Below are 25,622 nucleotides of genomic sequence, written 5' to 3'. Positions count from 1 at the left end.
TGTGCCCCACTGACTGCAGGTACATCTGCTCACATAGTGCTGTGCCCACTGACTGCGGGTACATCTGCTCACATAGTGCTGTGCCCACTGACTGCAGGTACATCTGCTCACATAGTGCTGTGCCCACTGACTGCGGGTACATCTGCTCACATAGTGCTGTGCCCCACTGACTGCGGGTACATCTGCTCACAGTGCTGTGCCCACTGACTGCGGGTACATCTGCGTTCTACGCATCACACTAGAGGCGACACTTACAGAGGGCACTGCACATGATTTGGCGAGCCTCTGTGACTACCTAGTGCACCAGGATGCACGCCTAGTTTCTGGCCTTTAGAGAGTAGTGACCCTAAGTTTGTGGATATAAATCTGAGTACATGTACTAATCAAAAACATCACAGCAAAGTCCAAATGCCACCCACTTACCTATTTACAAACCCTCTTTCGTCCACTTCTAACATTTATACTAAAATACTGCTTGGAGCGGTCAATCACTCTCCCCCATCATAGAGAAGTCTCTCCCGCCTAACATGTCACCAGCTACTAAGAAATGAGTGAGCAAGTAACGCTCTCATTCCCGCTGACTGCAGAGTAGCGCAAGTTTGCGTCAAACAGGTATTTTGGTGGAAATCAAAGGGAATGACGACACAAAAAAGGATTTTAAATTGTATCTTCTTTGTGTTGCGCATTGTACGTGAGGCCCCATGAGAATGAGTCCCTAAACAGATAGATAATGTATTTCGTATAAATTACACCAGCACATTTACAAAACAATATATTAATGCTCTTTGAAGGTTTACAGTATATTTTAAAGCAGGAGAGGAAACCTTTACTTGTAATTCTCAATCATGAAAAGGCTGGTTACCTAGTTACATAGAACTGGTTATATAGTTAAGTACAGTCATGGACAAAAAGTTTTGAGAATGACATAAATATTATATTTCACAAAGTCTGCTGCCTCAGTTTGCAATTTGCATATAATCCAGAATGCCATGAAGTGATCAGATGAATTGCAATTAATTTCAAAGCCCCTTTTTGCCATGACAACAAAACTTTATCCCAAAAACAAAATTTCCACTGCATTTCAGCCCAGCCACAAAAAAGGACCAGCTGACATCAGGTCAGGGATTCTCTTGTTAACACAGGTAAGAGTGTTGACGAGGACAAGGCTGGAGATCCCTTTGTCAGCGCTGTACAGAGAACTTACTCACATCAGTCCCTGCCCCATTGGAGCTTACAATCTAAATCCCCTAACATACACACACAGACTGAGACACTAAGGGCAATTTAATAGCAGCCAATTAACATACCAGTATGTTTTTGGAGGGTGAGAAGAAAAAGGAGCACCCAGACGTGGCTCAGGGATCAAAACACCGGAAGTGTGGGTCCATGGCCAGGAAACTCCACAGACCTTAATCCCATTGAGAACTTGTGGTCAATCCTCAAGAGGCGGGTGGACAAACAAAAACCCACAAATTCTGCCAAACGCCAAGCATTGATTAGGCAAAAATGAGCGGCCATCATTCAGTATGTGGCCTAGAAGTTGACTGACAGCATGCCAGGGTAAATTGCAGAGGTCTTCAAAAACAAGGGTCAACACTGCAAAGCATTTCATATCATAGCAACATCTGACAAAAAGGTCTAAAAACACTGAATCAGCAAACGTTGTGAAAACCAATACTTGTGTTATTCTCAAAACTTTTGGCCATGACTGTAGAACTGGTTACATAGAACTGGTTATATAGTTACATAGAACTGGTTATATAGTTACATAGAACTGGTTATATAGTTACATAGAACTGGTTATATAGTTACATAGAACTGGTTATATAGTTACATAGAACTGGTTACATAGAACTGGTAAAATAGAACTGGTTACATAGTTACATAGAACTGGTAAAATAGAACTGGTTACATAGTTACATAGAACTGGTTATATAGATACATAAAACTGGTTATATAGTTACATAGAACTGGTTATATAGTTACATAGGACTGGTTATATAGTTACATAGGACTGGTTATATAGTTACATAGAACTGGTTATATAGTTACATAGAACTGGTTATATAGTTACATAGAACTGGTAAAATAGAACTGGTTATACAGTTACATAGAACTGGTTATATAGATACATAAAACTAGTTCTATGTAACTATATAGCTAGTTCTATGTAACTATATAGCTAGTTCTATGTAACTATATAACCAGCTATATAGTTACATGGAAATGGATATATAGTTACATGGAAATGGATATATAGTTACATGGAAATGGATATATAGTTACATGGAAATGGATATATAGTTACATGGAAATGGATATATAGAACTGGTTATATAGTTACGTAGAACTGGATATATAGTTACATGGAAATGGATATATAGAACTGGTTATATAGTTACATGGAACTGGTTATATAGTTACATGGAAATGGATATATAGAACTGGTTATATAGTTACATAGAACTGGATATATAGTTACATGGAAATGGATATATAGAACTGGTTATATAGAACTGGTTATACAGTTACATAGAACTAGTTATATAGTTACATAGAACTGGTTATATAGTTACATAGAACTGGTTATATAGTTACATAGAACTGGTTATATAGTTACATGGAACTGGTTATATAGTTACATGGAAATGGATATATAGAACTGGTTATATAGTTACATGGAACTGGTTATATAGTTACATGGAAATGGATATATAGAACTGGTTATATAGTTACATGGAACTGGTTATATAGTTACATGGAAATGGATATATAGAACTGGTTATATAGTTACGTAGAACTGGATATATAGTTACATGGAAATGGATATATAGAACTGGTTATATAGAACTGGTTATACAGTTACATAGAACTAGTTATATAGTTACATAGAACTGGTTATATAGTTACATAGAACTGGTTATATAGTTACATGGAAATGGATATATAGTTACATGGAAATGGATATATAGAACTGGTTATATAGTTACATAGAACTGGTTAAATAGAACTGGTTATATAGTTACATGGAAATGGATATATAGTTACATGGAAATGGATATATAGAACTGGTTATATAGTTACATAGAACTGGTTATATAGTTACATAGAACTGGTTATACAGTTACATGGAAATGGATATATAGAACTGGTTATATAGTTACATAGAACTGGTTATACAGTTACATAGAACTGGTTATACAGTTACATAGAACTGGTTATACAGTTACATAGAACTGGTTATACAGTTACATAGAACTGGTTATACAGTTACATAGAACTGGTTATACAGTTACATAGAACTGGTTATACAGTTACATAGAACTGGTTATACAGTTACATGGAAATGGATATATAGTTACATGGAAATGGATATATAGTTACATGGAAATGGATATATAGAACTGGTTATATAGTTACGTAGAACTGGTTATATAGTTACGTAGAACTGGATATATAGTTACATGGAAATGGTTATATAGAACTGGTTATATAGAACTGGTTATATAGAACTGGTTATATAGAACTGGTTATACAGTTACATAGAACTAGTTATACAGTTACATAGAACTGGTTATACAGTTACATGGAAATGGATATATAGTTACATGGAAATGGATATATAGTTACATGGAAATGGATATATAGTTACATGGAAATGGATATATAGAACTGGTTATATAGTTACGTAGAACTGGATATATAGTTACATGGAAATGGATATATAGAACTGGTTATATAGTTACATGGAAATGGATATATAGAACTGGTTATATAGTTACATGGAAATGGATATATAGTTACATGGAAATGGATATATAGAACTGGTTATATAGTTACGTAGCACTGGATATATAGTTACATGGAAATGGATATATAGAACTGGTTATATAGAACTGGTTATACAGTTACATAGAACTAGTTATATAGTTACATAGAACTGGTTATATAGTTACATGGAAATGGATATATAGTTACATGGAAATGGATATATAGAACTGGTTATATAGTTACATAGAACTGGTTAAATAGAACTGGTTATATAGTTACATGGAAATGGATATATAGTTACATGGAAATGGATATATAGAACTGGTTATATAGTTACATAGAACTGGTTATATAGTTACATAGAACTGGTTATACAGTTACATGGAAATGGATATATAGAACTGGTTATATAGTTACATAGAACTGGTTATACAGTTACATAGAACTGGTTATACAGTTACATAGAACTGGTTATACAGTTACATAGAACTGGTTATACAGTTACATAGAACTGGTTATACAGTTACATAGAACTGGTTATACAGTTACATGGAAATGGATATACAGTTACATGGAAATGGATATATAGTTACATGGAAATGGATATATAGTTACATGGAAATGGATATATAGAACTGGTTATATAGTTACGTAGAACTGGTTATATAGTTACGTAGAACTGGATATATAGTTACATGGAAATGGATATATAGAACTGGTTATATAGAACTGGTTATATAGAACTGGTTATATAGAACTGGTTATATAGAACTGGTTATACAGTTACATAGAACTAGTTATACAGTTACATAGAACTGGTTATACAGTTACATGGAAATGGATATACAGTTACATGGAAATGGATATACAGTTACATGGAAATGGATATATAGTTACATGGAAATGGATATATAGTTACATGGAAATGGATATATAGTTACATGGAAATGGATATATAGTTACATGGAAATGGATATATAGTTACATGGAAATGGATATATAGAACTGGTTATATAGTTACGTAGAACTGGATATATAGTTACATGGAAATGGATATATAGAACTGGTTATATAGTTACATGGAAATGGATATATAGAACTGGTTATATAGTTACATGGAAATGGATATATAGTTACATGGAAATGGATATATAGAACTGGTTATATAGTTACGTAGAACTGGATATATAGTTACATGGAAATGGATATATAGAACTGGTTATATAGTTACGTAGAACTGGATATATAGTTACATGGAAATGGATATATAGTTACATGGAAATGGATATATAGTTACATGGAAATGGATATATAGAACTGGTTATATAGTTACATGGAAATGGATATATAGAACTGGTTATATAGTTACATGGAAATGGATATATAGTTACATGGAAATGGATATATAGAACTGGTTATATAGTTACGTAGAACTGGATATATAGTTACATGGAAATGGATATATAGAACTGGTTATATAGTTACATAGAACTGGTTATATAGAACTGGTTATATAGTTACATGGAAATGGATATATAGTTACATGGAAATGGATATATAGAACTGGTTATATAGTTACGTAGAACTGGATATATAGTTACATGGAAATGGATATATAGAACTGGTTATATAGTTACATAGAACTGGTTATATAGTTACATAGACCTGGTAAAATAGAACTGGTTACATATAACTGGTAAAATAAAACTGGTTACATAGTTACACAGAACTGGTTAAATAGAACTGGTTATATAGAACTGGTTATATAGAACTGGTTATATAGAACTGGTTATACAGTTACATAGAACTAGTTATACAGTTACATAGAACTGGTTATACAGTTACATAGAACTGGTTATACAGTTACATAGAACTGGCAATATAGTTACATAGAACTGGTTAAATAGAACTGGTTATACAGTTACATAGAACTGGTTATACAGTTACATAGAACTGGTTATACAGTTACATAGAACTGGTTATACAGTTACATAGAACTGGTTATATAGTTACATGGAAATGGATATATAGTTACATGGAAATGGATATATAGAACTGGTTATATAGAACTGGTTATATAGAACTGGTATACAGTTACATAGAACTAGTTATACAGTTACATAGAACTGGTTATACAGTTACATAGAACTGGTTATACAGTTACATAGAACTGGTTATACAGTTACATAGAACTGGCAATATAGTTACATAGAACTGGTTAAATAGAACTGGTTATACAGTTACATAGAACTGGTTATACAGTTACATAGAACTGGTTATATAGTTACATGGAAATGGATATATAGTTACATGGAAATGGATATATAGAACTGGTTATATAGAACTGGTATACAGTTACATAGAACTGGTTATACAGTTACATAGAACTGGTTATACAGTTACATAGAACTGGTTATACAGTTACATAGAACTGGTTATATAGATACATAAAACTGGTTATATAGTTACATAGAACTAGCTATATAGTTACATAGAACTAGCTATATAGTTACATAGAACTAGCTATATAGTTACATAGAACTAGCTATATAGTTACATGGAAATGGATATATAGTTACATGGAAATGGATATATAGTTACATGGAAATGGATATATAGTTACATGGAAATGGATATATAGAACTGGTTATATAGTTACGTAGAACTGGATATATAGTTACATGGAAATGGATATATAGAACTGGTTATATAGAACTGGTTATACAGTTACATAGAACTAGTTATATAGTTACATAGAACTGGTTATATAGTTACATAGAACTGGTTATATAGTTACATGGAAATGGATATATAGTTACATGGAAATGGATATATAGAACTGGTTATATAGTTACATAGAACTGGTTAAATAGAACTGGTTATATAGTTACATGGAAATGGATATATAGAACTGGTTATATAGTTACATAGAACTGGTTATACAGTTACATGGAAATGGATATATAGAACTGGTTATATAGTTACATAGAACTGGTTATACAGTTACATAGAACTGGTTATACAGTTACATAGAACTGGTTATATAGATACATAAAACTGGTTATATAGTTACATAGAACTAGCTATATAGTTACATAGAACTAGCTATATAGTTACATAGAACTAGCTATATAGTTACATAGAACTAGCTATATAGTTACATAGAACTAGCTATATAGTTACATAGAACTAGCTATATAGAACTAGCTATATAGTTACATGGAAATGGATATATAGTTACATGGAAATGGATATATAGTTACATGGAAATGGATATATAGTTACATGGAAATGGATATATAGTTACATGGAAATGGATATATAGAACTGGTTATATAGTTACGTAGAACTGGATATATAGTTACATGGAAATGGATATATAGAACTGGTTATATAGAACTGGTTATACAGTTACATAGAACTAGTTATATAGTTACATAGAACTGGTTATATAGTTACATAGAACTGGTTATATAGTTACATGGAAATGGATATATAGTTACATGGAAATGGATATATAGAACTGGTTATATAGTTACATAGAACTGGTTAAATAGAACTGGTTATATAGTTACATGGAAATGGATATATAGAACTGGTTATATAGTTACATAGAACTGGTTATACAGTTACATGGAAATGGATATATAGAACTGGTTATATAGTTACATAGAACTGGTTATATAGTTACATAGAACTGGTTATACAGTTACATGGAAATGGATATATAGAACTGGTTATACAGTTACATAGAACTGGTTATACAGTTACATAGAACTGGTTATACAGTTACATAGAACTGGTTATACAGTTACATAGAACTGGTTATACAGTTACATAGAACTGGTTATACAGTTACATGGAAATGGATATACAGTTACATGGAAATGGATATACAGTTACATGGAAATGGATATATAGAACTGGTTATATAGTTACGTAGAACTGGTTATATAGTTACGTAGAACTGGATATATAGTTACATGGAAATGGATATATAGAACTGGTTATATAGAACTGGTTATATAGAACTGGTTATATAGAACTGGTTATACAGTTACATAGAACTAGTTATACAGTTACATAGAACTGGTTATACAGTTACATGGAAATGGATATACAGTTACATGGAAATGGATATATAGTTACATGGAAATGGATATATAGTTACATGGAAATGGATATATAGTTACATGGAAATGGATATATAGTTACATGGAAATGGATATATAGTTACATGGAAATGGATATATAGTTACATGGAAATGGATATATAGTTACATGGAAATGGATATATAGAACTGGTTATATAGTTACGTAGAACTGGATATATAGTTACATGGAAATGGATATATAGAACTGGTTATATAGTTACATGGAAATGGATATATAGTTACATGGAAATGGATATATAGAACTGGTTATATAGTTACGTAGAACTGGATATATAGTTACATGGAAATGGATATATAGAACTGGTTATATAGTTACGTAGAACTGGATATATAGTTACATGGAAATGGATATATAGTTACATGGAAATGGATATATAGTTACATGGAAATGGATATATAGAACTGGTTATATAGTTACATGGAAATGGATATATAGAACTGGTTATATAGTTACATGGAAATGGATATATAGTTACATGGAAATGGATATATAGAACTGGTTATATAGTTACGTAGAACTGGATATATAGTTACATGGAAATGGATATATAGAACTGGTTATATAGTTACATAGAACTGGTTATATAGTTACATAGACCTGGTAAAATAGAACTGGTTACATATAACTGGTAAAATAAAACTGGTTACATAGTTACACAGAACTGGTTAAATAGAACTGGTTATATAGAACTGGTTATATAGAACTGGTTATACAGTTACATAGAACTAGTTATACAGTTACATAGAACTGGTTATACAGTTACATAGAACTGGTTATACAGTTACATAGAACTGGCAATATAGTTACATAGAACTGGTTAAATAGAACTGGTTATACAGTTACATAGAACTGGTTATACAGTTACATAGAACTGGTTATACAGTTACATAGAACTGGTTATACAGTTACATAGAACTGGTTATATAGTTACATGGAAATGGATATATAGTTACATGGAAATGGATATATAGAACTGGTTATATAGAACTGGTTATATAGAACTGGTATACAGTTACATAGAACTAGTTATACAGTTACATAGAACTGGTTATACAGTTACATAGAACTGGTTATACAGTTACATAGAACTGGTTATATAGTTACATGGAAATGGATATATAGTTACATGGAAATGGATATATAGAACTGGTTATATAGATACATAAAACTGGTTATATAGTTACATGGAAATGGATATATAGAACTGGTTATATAGAACTGGTTATACAGTTACATAGAACTAGTTATATAGTTACATAGAACTGGTTATATAGTTACATAGAACTGGTTATATAGTTACATGGAAATGGATATATAGTTACATGGAAATGGATATATAGAACTGGTTATACAGTTACATGGAAATGGATATATAGAACTGGTTATATAGTTACATAGAACTGGTTATACAGTTACATAGAACTGGTTATACAGTTACATAGAACTGGTTATACAGTTACATAGAACTGGTTATACAGTTACATGGAAATGGATATATAGTTACATGGAAATGGATATATAGTTACATGGAAATGGATATATAGTTACATGGAAATGGATATATAGTTACATGGAAATGGATATATAGAACTGGTTATATAGTTACGTAGAACTGGTTATATAGTTACGTAGAACTGGATATATAGTTACATGGAAATGGATATATAGAACTGGTTATATAGAACTGGTTATATAGAACTGGTTATATAGAACTGGTTATATAGAACTGGTTATACAGTTACATAGAACTAGTTATACAGTTACATAGAACTGGTTATACAGTTACATAGAACTGGTTATACAGTTACATGGAAATGGATATATAGAACTGGTTATATAGTTACGTAGAACTGGATATATAGTTACATGGAAATGGATATATAGAACTGGATATATAGTTACATGGAAATGGATATATAGAACTGGTTATATAGTTACATGGAAATGGATATATAGAACTGGTTATATAGTTACATGGAAATGGATATATAGTTACATGGAAATGGATATATAGAACTGGTTATATAGTTACGTAGAACTGGATATATAGTTACATGGAAATGGATATATAGTTACATGGAAATGGATATATAGTTACATGGAAATGGATATATAGAACTGGTTATATAGTTACATAGAACTGGTTATATAGTTACATAGAACTGGTTATACAGTTACATAGAACTGGTTATACAGTTACATAGAACTGGTTATACAGTTACATAGAACTGGTTATACAGTTACATAGAACTGGTTATACAGTTACATAGAACTGGTTATACAGTTACATAGAACTGGTTATACAGTTACATAGAACTGGTTATACAGTTACATAGAAATGGATATATAGTTACATGGAAATGGATATATAGTTACATGGAAATGGATATATAGAACTGGTTATATAGTTACGTAGAACTGGTTATATAGTTACGTAGAACTGGATATATAGTTACGTAGAACTGGATATATAGTTACATGGAAATGGATATATAGAACTGGTTATATAGAACTGGTTATATAGAACTGGTTATATAGAACTGGTTATATAGAACTGGTTATATAGAACTGGTTATATAGAACTAGTTATATAGTTACATAGAACTGGTTATATAGTTACATGGAAATGGATATATAGTTACATAGAACTGGATATATAGTTACATGGAAATGGATATATAGTTACATGGAAATGGATATATAGTTACATGGAAATGGATATATAGTTACATGGAAATGGATATATAGAACTGGTTATACAGTTACATAGAACTGGTTATATAGTTACATGGCAATGGATATATAGAACTGGTTAAATAGAACTGGTTATACAGTTACATGGAAATGGATATATAGTTACATGGAAATGGATATATAGTTACATGGAAATGGATATATAGTTACATGGAAATGGATATATAGTTACATGGAAATGGATATATAGTTACATGGAAATGGATATATAGAACTGGTTATATAGTTACGTAGAACTGGTTATATAGTTACGTAGAACTGGATATATAGTTACATGGAAATGGATATATAGAACTGGTTATATAGAACTGGTTATATAGAACTGGTTATACAGTTACATAGAACTAGTTATACAGTTACATAGAACTGGTTATACAGTTACATGGAAATGGATATATAGTTACATGGAAATGGATATATAGTTACATGGAAATGGATATATAGAACTGGTTATATAGTTACGTAGAACTGGATATATAGTTACATGGAAATGGATATATAGAACTGGTTATATAGTTACATGGAAATGGATATATAGTTACATGGAAATGGATATATAGAACTGGTTATATAGTTACGTAGAACTGGATATATAGTTACATGGAAATGGATATATAGAACTGGTTATATAGTTACGTAGAACTGGATATATAGTTACATGGAAATGGATATATAGAACTGGTTATATAGTTACGTAGAACTGGATATATAGTTACATGGAAATGGATATATAGTTACATGGAAATGGATATATAGTTACATGGAAATGGATATATAGTTACATAGAACTGGTTATATAGTTACATGGAAATGGTTATATAGTTACATAGAACTGGTTATATAGTTACATGGAAATGGATATATAGTTACATGGAAATGGATATATAGTTACATGGAAATGGATATATAGAACTGGTTATACAGTTACATAGAACTGGTTATATAGTTACATGGCAATGGATATATAGTTACATGGAAATGGATATATAGAACTGGTTAAATAGAACTGGTTATACAGTTACATAGAACTGGTTATATAGTTACATGGAAATGGATATATAGAACTGGTTATATAGAACTGGTTATATAGAACTGGTATACAGTTACATAGAACTGGTTAAACAGTTACATAGAACTGGTTAAACAGTTACATAGAACTGGTTATACAGTTACATAGAACTGGTTATACAGTTACATAGAACTGGTTATACAGTTACATAGAACTGGTTATACAGTTACATAGAACTGGTTATACAGTTACATAGAAATGGATATATAGATACATGGAAATGGATATATAGATACATGGAAATGGATATATAGATACATGGAAATGGATATATAGATACATGGAAATGGATATATAGATACATGGAAATGGATATATAGATACATGGAAATGGATATATAGTTACATGGAAATGGATATATAGTTACATGGAAATGGATATATAGAACTAGTTATATAGAACTGGTTATACAGAACTGGTATACAGTTACATAGAACTGGTTATACAGTTACATAGAACTGGTTATACAGTTACATAGAACTAGTTATACAGTTACATAGAACTAGTTATACAGTTACATAGAACTGGTTATACAGTTACATAGAACTGGTTATACAGTTACATAGAACTGGTTATACAGTTACATAGAACTGGTTATATAGTTACATGGCAATGGATATATAGTTACATGGAAATGGATATATAGTACTGGTTAAATAGAACTGGTTATACAGTTACATAGAACTGGTTATATAGATACATGGAAATGGATATATAGTTACATGGAAATGGATATATAGAACTAGTTATATAGTTACATGGAAATGGTTATATAGAACTGGTTATATAGAACTGGTTACATAGAACTAGTTATACAGTTACATAGAACTGGTTATACAGTTACATAGAACTGGCAATATAGTTACATAGAACTGGTTAAATAGAACTGGTTATACAGTTACATAGAACTGGTTATATAGTTACATGGAAATGGATATATAGAACTGGTTATATAGAACTGGTTATATAGAACTGGTTATACAGTTACATGGAACTGGTTATACAGTTACATGGAACTGGTTATACAGTTACATGGAACTGGTTATACAGTTACATGGAAATGGATATATAGTACTGGTTAAATAGAACTGGTTATACAGTTACATAGAACTGGTTATATAGATACATGGAAATGGATATATAGTTACATGGAAATGGATATATAGAACTAGTTATATAGTTACATGGAAATGGTTATATAGAACTGGTTATATAGAACTGGTTACATAGAACTAGTTATACAGTTACATAGAACTGGTTATACAGTTACATAGAACTGGCAATATAGTTACATAGAACTGGTTAAATAGAACTGGTTATACAGTTACATAGAACTGGTTATATAGTTACATGGAAATGGATATATAGAACTGGTTATATAGAACTGGTTATATAGAACTGGTTATACAGTTACATGGAACTGGTTATACAGTTACATGGAACTGGTTATACAGTTACATGGAAATGGATATATAGAACTGGTTATACAGTTACATGGAAATGGATATACAGTTACATAGAACTGGCTATACAGTTACATGGAAATGGATATATAGAACTGGATATATAGTTACATGGAAATGGATATATAGAACTGGTTATATAGTTACATGGAAATGGATATATAAAACTGGTTATATAGATACATAGAACTGGTTACATAGAACTGGTTATACAGTTACATATAACTGGTTATACAGTTACATATAACTGGTTACATAGAAATGGTTACCTAGTTAAATAGAACTGGATATATAGTTACATGGAAATGGATATATAGTTACATGGAAATGGATATATAGAACTGGCTATACAGTTACATGGAACTGGCTATACAGTTACATAGAACTGGCTATACAGTTACATAGAACTGGCTATACAGTTACATAGAACTGGCTATACAGTTACATAGAACTGGCTATACAGTTACATAGAACTGGCTATACAGTTACATAGAACTGGCTATACAGTTACATAGAACTGGCTATACAGTTACATAGAACTGGCTATACAGTTACATAGAACTGGCTATACAGTTACATAGAACTGGCTATACAGTTACATAAAACTGGTTACATAGAACTGGTTATATAGTTACATAGAACTGGATATATAGTTACATAGAACTGGTTACATAATTACACAGAACTGCTTAAATAGAACTAGTTATATAGAACTGGCTAGTTACTGCTACTTAATTTTTGTGTTTTCATTTCTAACTTACAGTTAGCTCATTTTAACCTTAGTTTAACCTTATTTTACTGCAATTTATTTTATTGTACTGTATTTTATATTAATTATTCTATATTATTGTACTTTATTTGCATTTTTAACTTTCTCCATTTTATTTTAATTCTTTACGGCACTTTATATTGCTTCTGCGACTGCTTTTTGTTCTTGCTCCATTCCTTTGTCTCTTACAGTCTTAGTAAGACAAAGACAAAGATTTGTTCTGTCAATCCCTAATCTAATTTAGCTTAATCTAACTAGTTTAATTTTACTAAATCTTTGTTTTACTTTACTCTGTCTATCCTTAATCTAACTAAGCCTCTTATCTGCTCTGGTCCATTTCTGTCTCCCTTTGCTGCCCTCACCTCTGTGTTAATTACCCTTGCCCCTTCTATTATTCCCCGTCCATCCCTGTTCCTCACCATGCCACCCCGCTCCTTTCCTATACCCATCCTCTCCCCCAGCCCCCATCTCTCGCTGCCCCACCCCTCCCCCTAACTCTATCAACCCTGACAATCATATCCGCATCTACTCTCTTCCCTCCCTCCCCTTCTCATGTGCCCTCTGGAACTCCAGGTCCATCCGTAACAAACTGGCCTCCATCCATGACCTCTTCATCTCCAACTCTAAATCTTCTTGCCATCACTGAAACCTGGCTTACTTCTTCTGACACTGCCTCACCTGCCGCCCTCTCCTATGGGGGCCTCTCCTTCACCCACTCCACCAGACCGGATAAGCGTCCAGGAGGTGGAGTGGGTCTCCTCTTTTACCCCAACTGCACTTTTCGGGTCATTCCCACTTTACCTTCCCTCTCCTTCTCTTCCTTTGAAGTACACTCCATCCGGCTCTTCTCCCCCATCCACCCCCGTGTCTCCGTCATCTACCGTCCCCCAGGCCCCTCCTCCCTTTTCCTTGACAACTTTGCTTCATGGTTCCCCCACTATCTTTCCTCTGACCTTCCCTCCATCATACTTGGTGACTTTAATATTCCTATTGACAACTGTTCTGACCCCGCCACCATCAAACTTCTCACCCTCTCCTCCTCCCTAGGCCTCACTCAGTGGACCTCTTCCCCCACCCACTGTCTTGGTCACTCCCTTGACCTTGTCTTCTCTCACTTCTGTGATCTCTCTGACTTCTCCAACTCTCCCTTCCCACTCTGACCACCATCGCCTCTCCTTCACTCTGTCCTCCTCCCCTGCTCCTGCCTCGTCCAAAGCCACCCACACCAGGCGCAACCTTGACGCTATTGACCATACCTCCTTGTCCTCCTCTCTTGAATCTCTCCGATCACCCCTTCCCTCCCTGGTCTGTCCTGACCAGGTGTCCTCCCTCTACAATCTCTCCCTCTCTACTGCCCTTGACGCTGTCGCCCCGGCCTCTACTGTTAGCAGACGCCGCATTATTCCCCAGCCCTGGCACTCAAAACTCACCCGCTTCCTCCAAAAGTGCTCTCGCACTGCTGAACGCCTCTGGAGGAAATCTCGTTCCCTGGCAGACTTCCTTCACTTTAAATTCATCCCCTCTTCTTTCTGCTCCGCCCCCTCTCCGTCGCCAAACAATCCTTCTTTAAGTCCCTCATTTTCAAAGCCTTGGTGTATGAGTCCTAAATGACCACACACCCCATGGAGGTAAAATACAGTGTTACTCTGACATTCCCAAGCAGTTACATTAAATAAAGAATCACCCCCCCCCCCCATCCATAACAAACAAATAAAGCCCCTCCCACATCTTTTGGACACCACCCTAGTAGGATCAGCTGTCAATCACTCTCTCACCCATCATGGAGACGCCCTTCCCTCCTAGCATGTCACCAGCTACTAAGGAGTGAGCGAGCACGATATAAATACTCCAGTTATTTCATGTTATCACTCAGTATAGTCATCAATGGTCTTTCATATGTGTTCATGTAACAGTGTCTTAGCCACTACAAGAACTGCCTGTACACACAGTATCACATAATGGTGGGGACATTCCCTATGCACTATTCCTCCCATCTTTTGTGCACACAATACACATGGTTCACGTTACATAATGACAGTTGTGTAAAACACAATGAATGGACAATAATAAAAGTGATCATATTCTATGCGGTGCTTTGGCTGTTTGTCTCCAGGATGATCTCTGCCCCATGCTATATAAACGTCTCCCCAGGGTGCTCTCCATCACCCAGTAGATTAGTACCAGACCTCTCAGACAGGGCTATCAGATTCTACCCTGCTCTGTCAGGCTGAGAGAGCCACATACGGGATCCATTAACCCCCCTTTGCTGCCTTTCAGATACCTGTGAAGCACAGTCTTAGAATGCCAGTCCGTCGTCTCTCAGGATTGAGGGGGTTTCGTTGCTAGGATACAAAAGAAGACAGACCCTGCTCCCTTCTATGAAGTTATACCAGACATACACAACATGCAGGGCTATGGTTCATATATTCTCAGCTATATGGAGGGTCTATTTAAGAAGAAGCAGCGGTGACAAGGATTTGTTATTGCAACGATAAGCAAAGAAATCTCAATCTCTTATCGCTGCTAGTTATGAAAACAATCTCGCCGCTGCATCAGAGCGATACTGGCATGGAACAGTAAGGGTTAACAGTCTGTGAAAATCCGCATGCGTGCGCTGGGTACACCTGGGCTTTCAGCCTTCGCCTCTGTGTAATAATGAGACTTTAACTCAAACTTCTATGACAATCAGAGAAAAGTAACTTTAATAAAACTGCTCATTTTTTCCCCTTGGTAAGAATATAAGTATTACTGCAATTTATTTCTTCAACAAACCATAATTTATCATTGATACTTTTCTGTCTGGCTGACATGATGCAGGTATATACAAATACTCAGCATTACAGTAAGTGCCAGAGACAGGCTACAATACGGCAGCATAAACCAGTAACCGGACACCAGTGACTATTTCTGTGGTAACGGGTAATAAGCACTGGTGAGTTATGACACAGAAGCCTGAGGATCTCGCACTTCTCTAGAACCTAAATAGGTTTTTACCCAGATAATTGTTTCCACGTAGGCGACGTGAATTTAATATCAATGTGTCCAGCAGGGAGAGGAACAGGCCAGCATAGCAACAAACTTCAAGCTCTCTCTTTCAATCTGGAAGCTTTGGATAGTCAGATACACAATTTCTACAAACTTTAGAATGATTCCTGATCTCAGTGCCAGGCAGTAAAAACTGGGCCAACAGAAGTCCATGCACATGTATGTGTGATATAGGCGAGGCAGGTGACATGGTGCACAGGTGTGATATAGGTGAGGCAGGCGACATGGTGCACAGGCACAGGTGTGATATAGGGGAGGCAGGTGACATGGTGCACAGGTGTAATATAGGGGAGGCAGGTGACATGGTGCACAGGTGTAATATAGGGGAGGCAGGTGACATGGTGCACAGGTGTAATATAGGGGAGGCAGGCGACATGGTGCACAGGTGTAATATAGGGGAGGCAGGCGACATGGTGCACAGGTGTAATATAGGGGAGGCAGGCGACATGGTGCACAGGTGTAATATAGGGGAGGCAGGCGACATGGTGCACAGGCACAGGTGTGATATAGGTGAGCAGGAGACATGGTGCACAGGCACAGGTGTGATATAGGTGAGGCAGGCGACATGGTGCACAGGCACAGGTGTGATATAGGTGAGGCAGGCGACATGGTGCACAGGCACAGGTGTGATATAGGTGAGGCAGGAGACATGGTGCACAGGCACAGGTGTGATATAGGTGAGGCAGGAGACATGGTGCACAGGCACAGGTGTGATATAGGTGAGGCAGGAGACATGGTGCACAGGCACAGGTGTGATATAGGTGAGGCAGGAGACATGGTGCACAGGTGTGATATAGGTGAGGCAGGTGACATGGTGCACAGGCACAGGTGTGATATAGGTGAGGCAGGTGACATGGTGCACAGGCACAGGTGTGATATAGGTGAGGCAGGTGACATGGTGCACAGGTGTGATATAGGTGAGGCAGGTGACATGGTGCACAGGTGTGATATAGGTGAGGCAGGCGACATGGTGCACAGGTGTGATATAGGTGAGGCAGGTGACATGGTGCACAGGTGTGATATAGGTGAGGCAGGCGACATGGTGCACAGGTCGCTCATAATGCTCAGCTTCTCGTCTGCTTCTTTCATTCCTGAATACTGACACAATAATAATATAATATAATATATATCGTATATACGCGTGTATAAGCAGAGTTTTTCAGCACATTTTTTGTGTGCTGAAAAAGGCCCCCTCGGCTTATACACGGGTGAACTTCCTGGTGTCCGGTCCCTAAGCTGTTTAGTTCCGCAGTGGAACGCATGTGAGTTCCACTGACAGGAAGTTTTGCATTTGGAACACAAACTTGCGTTCCAAATGCCGAACTTCCTGTTGGTGGAACGCACATGCGTTCCACTGCGGGGTAAGTAAAAGGCTGAAAAACTCTCTCTCTTTTTTTTTTTCACCGAGCGATCTTCATTTTCAGCAGCAACTAGTATGGCGCCCTGATAAACACAAAGGTGCTGGAGAACTTCAAAATGAGGAAAGACAGGGAGGAGATGAAGTTACAGGATCTGGAGCCTGAAATCTCTCTAGCACGTTACAACAACAAAAACGGTGCATTCTTTCACAGCAGCCTCATTAACGAGAACAAGTTGATTTCTTCATCCCCTTTCTGCCACTGGAGCGCCGGCATGTGAAGATGTGTATCAAGGAAGAGCTAAGACAATATGGGCTCCAGGAGGATGAACATATAATAGAGGCTGTGGCAGATATGATGCAGTACATCCCAAAGGAGTGCAAAAGATTTTCTGATAGTGGCTGCAAACGTGTAAGAGTGACCCTGGAACTCAAGTCCTGACAACTGACAACCCCACCAAACTGCAAGTAATAGATTTGAAAATTTCACAATTTACACAGTTAATAATTTATTTGTATTTTATGTGTATACATATTTTTATTTTCCACAACAATGAAAGCATACATCAAAATGACAAAATAGCATTAAACTGAAAAACACATGATATAAAATGTGTACAATAAAAATGCATATACAGATGTAAATAAAAAACATAATGAATACATCTAAAAAAATTACCAGTAGCTGCTGCATTTCCCACCCTAGGCTTATATTCGAGTCGACTTATATTTGAGTATATATATATATATATATATATATATATATATATATATATATATATATATATATATATATATATATATATATATATATATATATATATATATATCTCTATCTATATCTTGTAGGAGAAGTGACAGTGGTTGGTGGTTGCCGGTTGCCAGGCGTGACAGTGGGGAGTGGTTGGTGGTTGCCGGTTGCCAGGCGTGACAGTGGGGAGTGGTTGGTGGTTGCCGGTTGCCAGGCGTGACAGTGGGGAGTGGTTGGTGGTTGCCGGTTGCCAGGCGTGACAGTGGGGAGTGGTTGGTGGTTGCCGGTTGCCAGGCGTGACAGTGGGGAGTGGTTGGTGGTTGCCGGGGGTGACAGTGGGGAGTGGTTGGTGGTTGCCGGGGGTGACAGTGGGGAGTGGTTGGTGGTTGCCGGGGGTGACAGTGGGGAGTGGTTGGTGGTTGCCGGGGGTGACAGTGGGGAGTGGTTGGTGGTTGCCGGGGGTGACAGTGGGGAGTGGTTGGTGGTTGCCGGGGGTGACAGTGGGGAGTGGTTGGTGGTTGCCGGGGGTGACAGTGGGGAGTGGTTGGTGGTTGCCAGGGGTGACAGTGGGGAGTGGTTGGTGGTTGCCGGTTGCCAGGCGTGACAGTGGGGAGTGGTTGGTGGTTGCCGGTTGCCAGGCGTGACAGTGGGGAGTGGTTGGTGGTTGCCGGGGGTGACAGTGGGGAGTGGTTGGTGGTTGCCGGGGGTGACAGTGGGGAGTGGTTGGTGGTTGCCGGGGGTGACAGTGGGGAGTGGTTGGTGGTTGCCGGGGGTGACAGTGGGGAGTGGTTGGTGGTTGCCGGGGGTGACAGAGTGAGAGGAGTGTGATACTCAGGACCGCTGAGAGAGATCCCTGTGTCTGGATAGACATGGCGATAAAGATGAAGGATGAGGTGATGGAGAAAAATGATGAGGTGGTGACATGTGGACAAAACCACGTTAAAAAAGGGCGCTTGCCTGGCCTAGCCCCAAATGCATGACAAGAACCTTTTTAACACCTTAAGTAGCTTGCTTTGACTAGAATGCATGAGTATCATGCACAGATATATATATATATATATATATATATATATATCTCTATCTATCATACACACACACACACACACACACACATATGTGTACATACACAAACATACCCAAGCTATATATACAGTGGTGAAAGTGAATGGAACGAGAGTTTTACAACATACTATACAATTTATTTGGAGCACTATGCAACATGTCTGGATTATAGCATCCTTGATAAGAGATTATACAGTATTTATATATGTACATACACTCATGCAATAGCTTAAGGAATAATATTAGAGTCTAAACATTTTTTTTACTTTCCAATACACACCAGACACCTAGTCTGTGAATTACTAGCTGACTGACTACAGGCTAACAAGCTTACATACTTACATATCACTGCAAGCAGCCCAAGTTCTGTCATGGTCATCCCAATTCTTTTGGATTGATTTAAAGGAAAATTAAACGTCAACAATAAAACCTAATATACAGGATTCTACAGAGGTACTAATAAGGGTGACATATATACAATATGTATGAATTTCGGGGGTTACCAGAGCCTGTCTGAAATCACTGGTGTGCTAAGCAGGGGGAAGTGTCAGGAATAGTAGTAACAAGTCCAAAAAAACTATAGAGCCTTTCTATTCACACTGTCTGTTTATTGCACTATGTGGCTGATAGACTGTACCATACTGTGTGTGCAAGCTATAGGAAAGCTGTAGATGTACAGGTATTCCTCACTTAACGACCGAGTTCCGTTCCTACGACTAGGTCGTTAAGCGAATTGGTCGCTAAGTGAGTACAGTACTGTTATATGCACCTACATGTATTGTAATCATTTTTATTGATTCTGAATGAAGAAATAGACTAAAGAAAACTGTATTTTGTTAGTTTGCTTTACATTACATAACACTGCATAACAGAAAACAAACATGTGTACAGTAAAGCTCTACAAACAGCAGCAATTATAACAATGAGGACCCAGGGAGAACCTGGTTGTAAGTCCGAGCGGTCATTAAATGGGTAGGTTGTTAAGTGAGGAATACCTGTATAACACATGTGATGCAATATTTGACAAACAGAAACCCTCTCCCCCTCCAAAATCCTTTAAAACCCCTGAAAATGCCCGATAACTATCATTTAAAATAAATGTTAATATTTCTTGTCAATTTATGGTAACTTTCACTTCTAGACAAAAGAATGTAATGAATCTAAGGTAACGTGTATTTCAGGCGCAGGTTTCCTTTAAGAGAGGACAGTTCCCATCACCCACTGCTGGTTTATATAATAAATCACACATTACCAGAAGACAGAACATTTACACTGCCAGGACTGTAATTTCACTTAATGGCTTTAAACAACATTGAAATTCGCATAATATAACCCAAGCATTATCTCTCCTAATCCAAATATTTATTCCGGTTATCAAAACTTGTTTCCAACACTCATTAACAGGGTTTACTAAACATTGAATGTCTATTTAACGCTCATAAATTCATTACTAACTCATCGTTATTAATATCAACAATCTCATCCGTACATTCATAGCATAACAGCATCTGACAGTTCTGTACAATGCACTGGGATTATGGCACTATTGCAATTAGCAGCTATCTACCATGATTGTGTAAAACTAGAGGATGCACATTTACTGAATTTTTTAAATTGAGCTGGAAGCGAACAATTACTGGTTACCGAAGCAAGAAAGGGGTACATGTACATTGTGTGTGTGTGTCAGGAAGTTTAGACTAAACTCCAATGGAGCAGGGACTGAGGGACTGATGCGTGTTAGTTCTCTGTACAGCGCTGCGGAATGAGTGGCGTTATATAAATAAACAACCCTTCCCTGACATTGAAGGGTTTAAACAGAATTTCAGCACTCCTACTCACACTCACCTATCACAAGAGTTCCTGATCTAACAGAATCACCTCCAAAGCATTCTTCTCACATCCATGCACAAATTACTGCCATCACCTATTGCACTAGTGCATCAGGATCCTATAACTTGGTGACACAAATGTACATGCTGGCACACACTACGCTACTTGTTAGTCAAAAGGTTTTGAATACTATGGTGTGATATTCTAAGGGTTAACACTGCATACCCTAATATTGAAAGGGTTAACATGGTCAAACAATTCTTCTCTTCTTAAAGGCCTATAGATTTGTTAGCATAACAAGGTCAAACTTATTAAGTTTTAGATTTCATGTAGAAAAGGTACAGGGCATTGGATATAATAATCACATTCAAAGTAAATACAATAACAGTTAGAAAACAGAAGGGATAAACATGACAGAAATTAGAACACTTACATAGTATAACCTGTATGCAAGGGAATGGCAGGATGAAGTCAACAGCTCTAAATTAGATTGACTCCCCAAAAACTGACCCTTTTCAATAACACAGGGCTTTTTTTTTTTAAGTCCACACACTTTCCCGTTCTGTGATGTCACCACGCTAATTGACCAGACTAACACCATTACATGTCCATTAAAGGAGTTCAAATCCTGCACAGCCTGTCCTCAATGAGCTTACAGGTTAGAAACCTTATTATTATTAGGGGGAGATATTCATACATTTTTTAACTTGGCCTCCACCATGATATACACAAAGACATAATTCTACCCTCCCACAGTATTCACTAAGCATATTCCACAAGTTACATTATATACAGTCAAGTCCATAAATATTGGGACATCGACACAATTCTCATATTTTGGGCTCTATACACCACCACAATGAATTTGAAATGAAACAAACAAGATGGGCTTTAACTGCAGACTTTCAGCTTTAATTTGAAGAAATTTACATCTAAATCAGGTGAACAGTGTAGGAATTACAACGGTTTCTATATGTGCCTCTCACTTTTTAAGGGACCAAAAGTAATGGGACAATCGACTCAAAACCTATTTCATGGACATGTGTGGGCTATTCCCTCATTATTTCATCATCAATTAAGCAGGTAAAAGGTCTGGAGTGGATTCTAGGTGTGACATTTGCATTTGGAATCTGTTGCTGTCGACTCTCAATAGGAGATCCAAAGAGCTGTCACTATCAGTGAAGCAAGCCATTATTAGGCTGGAAAATCAAAACAAACCCATCACAGAGATAGCAAAAACATTAGGTGTGGCCAAATCAACTGTTTGGAACATTCTTAAAAAGGAAGAACGCACCTGAGAGCTCAGCAACACCAAAAGACCCGGAAGACCACAGAAAACAACTGTGGTGGATGACATAAGAATTTCTTCCCTGGTGACGAAAAACCCCTTCACAACAGTTGGCCAAATCAAGAAGACTCTCCAGGAGGTAGGTGTATATGTGTCAAAGTCAACAATCAAGAGAAGACTTCACAAGAGTGAATATAGAGGGTTCACCACAAGATGTAAACCATTTGTGAGCCACAAAAACAGGAAGACCAGATTAGAGTTTGGCAAACATATAAAAAAGCCATTACAGTTCTGGAACATCCTATGGCCAGATGAGACAAAGATCAACTTGTACCAGAGTGATGGGAAGAGAAGAGTATGGAGAAGGAAAGGAACTGCATGATCCAAATCATACCACCTCATCAGTGAAGCATGGTGGTGGTAGTGTCATGGCGTGGGCATGTATGGCTGCCAATGGAACTGGTTCCCTTGTATTTATTGATGATGTGACTGCTGACAAAAGCAGCAGGATGAATTCTGAAGTGTTTCAGGCAATATTATCTGCTCATATTCAGTCAAATGCTTCAGAACTCATTGGACGGCGCTTCACAGTGCAGATGGACAATGACCCGAAGCATACTGCAAAAGCAACCAAAGAGTGTTTTAAGGCTAACAAGTGGAATGTTATGCAATGGCCAAGTCAATCATCTGACCTGAATCCGATTGAGCATTTCACTTGATGAAGACAATACTGAAGGGAAAATGCCCCAAGAACAAGCAGGAACTGAAGACATTTGCAGTAGAGGCCTGGCAGAGCATCACCAGGGATGAAACCCAGCGTCTGGTGATGTCTATGCCTTCCAGACTTCAGGCTGTAATTGACTGCAAAGGATTTGCAACAAAGTATTAAAAAGTGAAAGTTTGATGTAGGATTGTTTAGTTTGTCCCATTACTTTTGGTCCCTTAAAAAGTGGGAGGCACATATAGAAACAGTTTTAATTCCTACACTGTTCACTTGATTTGGATGTAAGTTCCCTCAAATTAAAGCCGAAAGTCTGCAGTTAAAGCACATTTTGTTAGTTTCATTTCAAATCCATTGTGGTGGTATATAGAGCCCAAAACATGAGAATTGTGTCGATGTCCCAATATTTATGGACTTGACTGTATAACTCCATTCCCAATTTTCACCATGTCAACATTTTGATAGTAGCAAAGCGCTGTGGATAAATTTGGAATTTGTTGGCGTTATATAAATAAATGTTGATGACGATGACTGAAATCTCTCAGGCTGAATATGGCTGGGGAACAATTCTGTCAGCGAATCTGACCTTACAATCTGTATGGGAACAAAGGGTCACAAGATGCTCTCATATTGTATGAGATGTAGGGTCTTTTAACAGAAACATAGATTATGCAATGCTTGAGTTTACTTAAACAGACATCGAATTATAGAAGTTAATATTTACAGTCAGCTCAGTTGAAGAATGTAGTGGAAAAGCTGAAACCTCAAAAGAACTTTGCTGACAATCTAGGAATGTGCCTAATAGTCAAATTTCACTTCACAAAGTGACAAATAGCAAGAATCAAATGACCATCACATTTATTTTTATCCTGAAATTGATGTACACTTTATATTAGCAGATGTTTATCAACATACAGACAAGAGAAAATAATAATCCCTTGACATGTCAAATTATAGCCAAGAGCCCCACAAACATAGCACATGACGGGTGGGCTTAATGTAATGATGGGCCAGGGCTGTAAGGTCAACATCGCACTGCATTCATTAGCATCTATGGAGCTGGGCTTACATCTGTTGACACAATATCTAGCCAACATCCTGTTTCCAAGGTAACTGAAATAAAGAAATCTCACATATAGTGACACTTTTATATCTCCGACTGAAAGGGGAACACTTCACATATCCAGACATTTGTTGGCTGCTGGCGGAGAGACTGAAGGATATTGCATGAGGAAGGAAATAGATCTGATCGACGATACAGCAGCAGATCAGAGCTACAGGGACTAATAATATAGTACAATGACCGGACCGTGTGCTGCATACATCCTGCATGTCCTCAGCTACTAACATGTGCCAGCATTCTGGAAACATTATGTTACAGGTATAGAAATGCACAAACTGGACGTATTTTGTTTCACAAACTTCTATAAAAATTTGCTGTAATTTCATGAATTTTACATAGTTTGAAACTAATAAATAAATGAAGCATGTGCAACCTGGTTCAAACACAGTCAAGGTGTTAAAATGCTTTATTCATATTTAAAAAAAAAAATAAAAAAATAAAT

At 36.4% G+C, this 25,622-nt stretch overlaps 1 long non-coding RNA gene across 4 annotated transcripts in view; it reads right to left on the bottom strand.

Moving 5' to 3' along the window:
* LOC142107229 (uncharacterized) overlaps positions 1 to 25,622 on the bottom strand; it is a 341,539-nt gene that overhangs the window by 80,370 nt on the left and 235,547 nt on the right. The window lies entirely within an intron of this gene.

The sequence above is a fragment of the Mixophyes fleayi genome, chromosome 11, assembly GCF_038048845.1.
Source record: "Mixophyes fleayi isolate aMixFle1 chromosome 11, aMixFle1.hap1, whole genome shotgun sequence".
Taxonomy (NCBI): Eukaryota; Metazoa; Chordata; class Amphibia; order Anura; family Limnodynastidae; genus Mixophyes; species Mixophyes fleayi.
The sequence above is the reverse complement of the archived record's forward strand: the minus strand, read 5'-3'. Positions and strand labels throughout refer to the sequence as shown.